Source organism: Xenopus laevis, chromosome 5S (assembly GCF_017654675.1).
Source record: "Xenopus laevis strain J_2021 chromosome 5S, Xenopus_laevis_v10.1, whole genome shotgun sequence".
Classification (NCBI taxonomy): domain Eukaryota; kingdom Metazoa; phylum Chordata; class Amphibia; order Anura; family Pipidae; genus Xenopus; species Xenopus laevis.
Genome location: NC_054380.1, coordinates 127,231,943 through 127,239,593, shown reverse-complemented (window position 1 = coordinate 127,239,593; position 7,651 = coordinate 127,231,943). Strand labels below are relative to the sequence as shown.

At 36.9% G+C, this 7,651-nt stretch overlaps 1 long non-coding RNA gene across 1 annotated transcript; it reads right to left on the bottom strand.

Annotated features, from left to right (window-relative positions):
* Positions 1-296: 296 nt before the first annotated feature.
* Positions 297-7,411, bottom strand: LOC121394322. Its single transcript, XR_005961654.1, has 3 exons — positions 5,931-7,411; positions 649-773; positions 297-434 (listed from the first exon to the last, which is right to left on the bottom strand). It is a non-coding gene; the product is annotated as an uncharacterized LOC121394322 (long non-coding RNA).
* Positions 7,412-7,651: the final 240 nt, after the last annotated feature.

The window sequence follows — 7,651 nt, the reverse complement described above, 5'->3', positions numbered from 1 at the left end:
AAATTATGGAAAGATCCGTTATCTGGAAAACCCCAGGTTCCGAGAATTCTGGATAACAGGTCCCATACCTGTAATTTTATTGCTGGAAACATTGGCACCTACCCCCCCTGCCCAAATACTCTAATCTGCTAATAGCAGTAGTGTTTGTCTTTATGGCCAACATTCAACCACATAAACTGTTTGGATTGATTTGGACTTAAACTTAAATCCGTATGATTCTGTATTACAGAGTATATATATATATATATATATATATATATATATATATATATATATATATATATATGTATGTGGACTGGTAGGAAACTGTATCCTGAAGGTTATGGCAGGTAACCATTGAACAATGAAGTTCTTGTGCAAAGAAGAATGTCCAATTAGTACCAGCGGTGTCCTTTTAAAGAGCCCGGCATATCTTTGCCCCTAATATTTCTGTTCTATAGGATAAAGATAAAAAAGAAAATTAGAATGTAAAATGTAACCAGAGAGTATGATAAAGAAAACCATAAACCCTTTATGATTATATATAGAACTGCAAACTGTGCTAAGACAACTGTGACTGTGATCTAAAATTGCACCGAGCCTGAGAAAAGACATATGGTAAACCTTTAAACAGAAAACATGGTGTAATATAAACTTCATCCTTGTTACCTTGTGATCTATATCCCTATATCTGGAATCCTATTACTGCTAAGGAATGCACAGGCAGCGCTCTTAAAATATATGGTTTCCTTCCAGCTGACAAATGGGGCAATTCTTCTGGCTGATACGGTGCCCTGAAATAAAACAAAAGTCTGTTCAAAAAGGATTATCATTTAAACAATGTCTAAATTCCTGTTTCTTACGGTTTAAAATATGTCCAGGGAGGAAAAATATTATTCACTTATTTATGTTAATGGAAAGAGATATATTAGAGAAATGGGCACTTATATACAATATTTGTAATATCCAACTCCAAGCAACTCCGAATTCCCGAATGGATCTTGATTATGAAGAAAAAAGCCCGAAAAAATAGGGTTGGGTAAAACTCTAAAAATGTCGGAGCTTTCCCCCGAAAACTCTTTGAATTCTTTGGCGTTTTCTGCAATAGCTATGATTTTTTTGGAATTTTCAGAGTTTTTTGCGCCGAAACCCTACTGGGCCTTCCCCATTGACTTATACAGGACCTTGAGAGCTTTTAGATGCCGGTGTTTGGATTCAGAGTTTTTAGACCATCGGACTTTAATAAATCTCGAAAAATTCGTAGTTTCTTTTTTTTTCTGATAAATAACCCCCCGTTGTGTGAGAAACAAAATGTGCTAGTGCCCTGTACTAGTGATGAGCGAATTTATTCGCCCGCCATGGATTCACGACGAAATTCTGAATTGAAAAGAAAAAAATGGCCATAAGAAAAAACGCCCATTGACTAATGCATTAGGACAAAAAAGTCGCCATAAGAAAAAAAACACCCATTGACTTTAATGCATTTGGGAGAGAAAAACTGTTGCACGCATGAAAATTTTCGCTTGTAAAAAAACGCCCTTTGACTTTAATGCATTTTACGAAATTTCATGTTTTTTTAAAGCAATTTTTCGGCGAAGTGAAATTGGGGCAGATTCACTCATCACTACCCTCTACTTCTCTTAATATAGAAGGAATGTGGTGAGAGCAGTTGTGTTTCAGGTTGAGTTATTGAAAATTTCAGCAAAAACCCTACTTGTCTTGCTCATCTGTTCCACTATCTGCCGCCTCCTGTCCCAGGCTGCACAGGGGGAACAGGAGGAACTCAGCCTACTGCACAGTAGAATAGGAACCAATCAGAATATAGGCTGACCTGATAGGGAACTGAAGTCTATCATTGCTTCAGTAACTACAGGGCTGTGATTGGCTCTCCTCTCCTACTATACTTCTGGATGGGACCGTTGGGCTACGTCCATTCAATGACTATAGCAGATCTATAGGGAGCTTCAATAAAGGGACAGAGTGAAACCAGCACCATATATTATTCATTTTTGCCTTCAAGGTTTAAAAAATAAATAAATAAAACATTTTTGATGATTTGAGAAAATCATAGGATAAAGATCCAAATTTTTTATTCCAAAAACTTGCACTATAATATTTGTAAACTAAAATATTTGTATATACAAACGTACACTAAGTTCCGTGGCACAAAACTTTTCAAGCGGATTAAAAATGAGTTGTTTGGTACTAAATGTGCCGGAACAGCAAACAGCAGATGGAATATTCCAGCATGTTAAATATATATTTTAACATAGAGGCTTCCAGCAATAATATTCCTCCGGCTGAGTGCAAAGTATAAGCAGAGTAAAAAAAAAAAACATCATGTAGAGCAAAGTGTTGACAGAAAACTCACATCATTGTTGAATATGTATAATATGTCATTTTGTATGTTTAAGCCCAAATCTGGATCTTTTCATTGGACTAATATGCCTGAGAAATGGCATCCAGCTTGTGCTACGGGTTCTTTTTTAGTGGACTTCTTGTGATTCTCCTTAAAGGAGGACTAAACCCTAAAACTAAATATGGATATAAATGTTATATTTTATATAATGAACTTATTGCACGAGGCTAAAGTTTCAGCTTGTCAATAGCAGCAATGATCCAGGACTTCAAACTTGTCACAGGGGGTCACCATCTTGGAAAGTGTCTGTGACACTCACATGCTCAGTGGGCTCTGATTGGCTGTTGAGAAGCTAAGCTTAGGGCTCGTCACTAATTATCCAGCAGAAAATGAGCTTCCCCTGTAATATAAGCTGATGCTACAGGGCTGATTATTAAATGCTGATGCTAATTGCACTGGTTTCTGTGCTGCCATGTAGTAATTATCTGTATTAATTACTAATCAGCCTTATATTGTGACATTTCTATTCTATGTGTACTGTATATTGTGAGTGGGTCCCTAAGCTCAGTAAGTGACAGTAGCACAGAGCATGTGCAGTGAATCAGCAGAAAAGAAAATGGGGAGCTACTGGGGCATCTTTGGAGACACAGATCTTTACTGCTAAAGGGTTGTGGTTGCCTTGGGCTGGTACAGAAGCCCAAAACATCATGTACAACATTTCTAGCTACTTCTTTAGTTAGACTTTATTCCTCTTTTAAACTTCTGTTTTGTAAATCTTCATCAATTTTGAAGAATCTGAACAAATTCAATTTGCATTTACTATAAATCCATAATTATGTTTACAGTGTGGAAACCTAAACAAAAAAAATGGATGCAAAAAAATAATATACATTAATTTGCAGGATAACCATAATGAAAAAACATTATATAAAATATAAAAACTGTTATAACAGTCCATATACCAAAGCAAGGAAGAAAACTGTCTTTTATGTAAAGTTACTATAACTTCTGCTTGAAAGGTTGCAGGCAGTTACTTTAACTGTAATCCTTCCACAGTTGGAAGAAGCACATTTGTTCATTGATTTGAGATATGACTCATGGACATTCCACAAGCCTTAGGTTATTACTCGATCCTTTTCCTAAAGCCTAGGAATGAGGCAAATGTAAAGCTGTATATAAACACTACCTGAAGGCGTCTCATAATCTCAGCTGCTTTACCTGCTAGGGAACTGAAGCCTCCACTGTAGCCACTCTACTAAGTTTTCCCGAAATGGGAGCAAGAGAATGAAAATGTTCACCACATTCATTTAGCCCATTTTATTAGTTGTTGACATACAGTTTATAATCCATTATTTTTGTTTCTCTCTCAGGGCTATAGAAACTAGTTTAGGTATGGGAGCAACAGTTGCACTTAGGGTAGAACTACATGGGTGATCCACTTATTTGGCGACCCTGACAAACAAGCAGATGTCTATGTATGACCAGCTTTTGTGTTCAAAGTGAGTTGGGCCAGGAATGTCTATACAGTAAAATGTTGGATGACTGCACAGTCAAAATTTGGGCATTTGGGGGGCATTACAAGGAAATAAAGTCCCAGCTATTAAAAACAAATGAGTTATTGCCCAAATATATGTTTAAATATATGAATAATGGCTTTATTAGATTAGAAATATGTTTACAGGTATGGGATCTGTTATCCAGTATACCTGGGACCTGGTGTTTTCCATAAAACTGATCTTTCTGTAATTTGGATCTCCATGCCTTTAGGGGCAGATTTATCAAGGGTCGAATTTTGAAGTAAAAAATACTTCGAAATTCGACCATCGAATTAAAATATTTCGAATTCGAATATCAAATTCCGACTTTTTTTATCGAATTAGTGTATTCTACGGTCGAAGTAAAATTGTGCGATCGTACGATAAAATCATTCGAATCGAACGATACGAACGATTTTATCGTACGATCGAACAATTTTACTTTGACTTAAAAAAACGTAGATAAATGCTGTAGAAGGTCCCCATAGGCTAACATAGCACTTCGGCAGGTTTAATTTGGCTAAGTATTGAAGTCAAAGTTTTTTTTAAAGAGACAGTACTTCGATTATTGAATGATCGAATATTCGAAGTATTTTACTTCTAATCGAATTAGAAGTCAAAGTCGTAGTATACTATTCAATGGGCGAAGTATCCAAAAAATTACTTTGAATTTCGAATTGTTTTACTTTGAAAATTCCTTTGAATTCACGTCGACCCCAAAGTCTGCTAAAAAATCATTGAAACATTAAACTATATTGGATTATTTTGCCTCTAGGAAGGATTAATTATACTGTATCTTAGTTGGGCTCAAGTACATGGTACAGGTATAGGATCCCTTATCCGGAAACCCGATATCCAGAAAGCTCCGAATTACGGAATGGCTGTCTCCCATAGACTCCATTTTATCCAAATAATCCAAATTTTTAAAAATGATTTCCTTTTTCTCTGTAATAATAAAAGAGTAGCTTGTACTTGATCCCAACTAAGATATAATTAATCCTTATTGGAAGCAAAACCAGCCTATTGGGTTTATTTAATTTTTACATGATTTTCTAGTAGACTTAAGGCATGAAGACCCAAATTACAGAAAGATCCGTTATCCGGAAAACCCCAGGTCCCGAGCATTCTGGATAACAGGTCCTATACCTGTCCTATTACATGTATTACATGTAGTACATGGTATTATTATTATTACTATGGCAAGAAAGGAAATCATTTTTTTAAATATTTGAATTATTTGATGAAAATGGAGTCTATGGAAGACTGTCTTCCCGTAATTTGCAACTTTCTGGATAATAGGATTCTGTATCCCATACCTGTACAAGGATAGGAACATGGATGAAACCATTTTTCCTTTATTTAGCTAGGCACATACTAGAGGAGTTTTGGGATATACCACCAGTAGTTCTGGAGGATATACAATAGACATATCAAAATTCCAAAAAACACGCAAGGTTCAATGAATAGTGATGGGCGAATTTCGTCCTTTTCACTTTGCTGAAAAATTCACTAATTTCCTGCGAAATTCGTGAAACTGCAAAAAATGTGCGAAACTCGAAAATTGAAGCCCGTGTCAATTTCGATGGCGGGTTAAAATCAATGGGCATCCGAATAGTGTTGACGCGTGACGGTTTTGACGCAAGCAACTTTTCCAACGCGCGCCCATATTTTCTTTTTCCTCATGCACCGCGAATCCTTGCCTGACGAATTTATTCGCCCATCACTATCAATGGATCAACCCATGGGCCAAACAGTTGACTGAAATGCAGGGATGGAGAACTATGGCCCAGGGTTGCTCCAAATCAAGTTATTTGTCAGGCCAGAGCATGTTTAGCTGACACAATCAATTTTAAAGGGGTCACACAGACAATTGTGCCAGAAACTGAGTGAATAGTAAGAAACATCTGTATATGTGCTGTCATATTTACACCTCCTGACACATATTGCAGTGTGTCGTTCTGATTCTAAAATAGCTGCAAACAGAAGACAAAAAATTAGTTCTAGTGAAGAAGAAAGCAATATCGAATGTCAAGGTTAATGAACTTTTATCCAGATACCTTTGGGGACTTAACAAAATGCATCCTCATAGATTGTGTTGTAGCTTTACTGTCCCTATGGGGAAGGGTTTCATAGAGAGCTACAAAGAGATTGAAGGCAATGGTTATTTATATGGTAATATGCATATCTTAATATCAATATGTGTTAAGGAAGATTTGCTTAATAATTCTTATTTAGATCTATCAATAAAGTTGCTGCCAAAAGTGCTGATGTTCGTTATTTTGGTCCCTGGTGGGATGTCGGCCTTTTGTTTTCTACAGCCGTTATATACGTCTTGATAGAATTTTTACTTCTTATTAAATCATTCTGGAGAGATCATCAGTTGACCTTTTAGGTTTGGAACAAATGGGAATTTCTTCCACATTCCAAGTCCTCTGAAGAAAAAAAAAGGAAGTTTAATTGTGGTTTTTTAAAACCTCTAAAACCATTCAAGCGTGACCTGTTATAAATAGGCCCCTTTGAGATGCACAAATTGCCATAAAAATGACCCACACACAAATAAAGCTGTAGTGTTTGATATAACGCAAAGTTCCAGTTTGTGAGTGAATTCTGGATTATAAGAAGCTCTGTGCACATTTATTACAGTTACTTGTGACCTCACTGCCTCTACAATACCTTATAAATAATAATATGTTACTCTGCAGAAGTTGAAAGGAGGTGTAAACAACGGGGTAGTGAATTAAAATGCTTTGCTTAGGTACAGTAACTCATAAAAGACAATAATATATTTGCTTTTAAACAGGTGAACAATAAATGCTACTGCTGGTTGCTATGAATACAGCACCTGGGGAAAGTTAATGTATTTTATTACATAAACCATATTAATAATTAGTTTTACACACTGGTAATTCCCTGTTTTACTATTGCCCCGCACACATTTGCAAGAGTACTGAAGAACACAAAATGCTCAAAGAACCTGCACCTGGGGCAATGGCTGAACACTCATTGATTTTTCATTGATGGTACAATATTTTTGAGGGACATCAACTGGAGATGTCAAGCCCAACTTGTGGAAACCAAATAAAATGTACAAGTTGATTAGAGCCAAGGATTTATTGGAGTCTATTGCAAGGCTCCTCTCTGTCACTGCCAAGTCTGTCTGGGTAAAGGTTTCTTCAGACAGGGAGACCAACAAGCACAAGGATAGGGCATGGATGGCTGGACTTCACCTTAGAACCTTCATGCAGGCTTGTAATCTGTGTAGGTACCGGCATTGGCCATGGTGCAGCATTCATGAAGAAACTACTACTTTTAGATATTTGCACAGGTCCTGTTTGATGCCTTAGAACATGATCTCACTCACTCATACGGAAGGGGCAATTCTGGAATCCTGGAATCTTATGAACTGTGTTAAGGACATTTTGTGGTTCTCCTGGAATCCCCTCATTCTGAGACTTGGTCCACAGCCTGCTTTGGAACAACAACATACGAGACAACCTTGAGGAAGAAGAGGACTAAACTAGGGATGCACCGAATCCACTATTTGGTGAAAAGATTTGGCCGAAATACCGAACCGAATCCGAATCCTAATTTGCATATGCAAATTAGGGGCAGGAAAGGAAAAAGTAGAAAAAATTCTTCTTTTGTGACAGTCACGTGATTTCTCTATCCGCCCCTAATTTACATATGCAAATTAGGATTCGGATTCAGTTCGGTCAGGCACAAGGATTCGACCGAATCTGAATCCTGCTTAAAAAGGCCGAATCCTGGCTGAATCCCG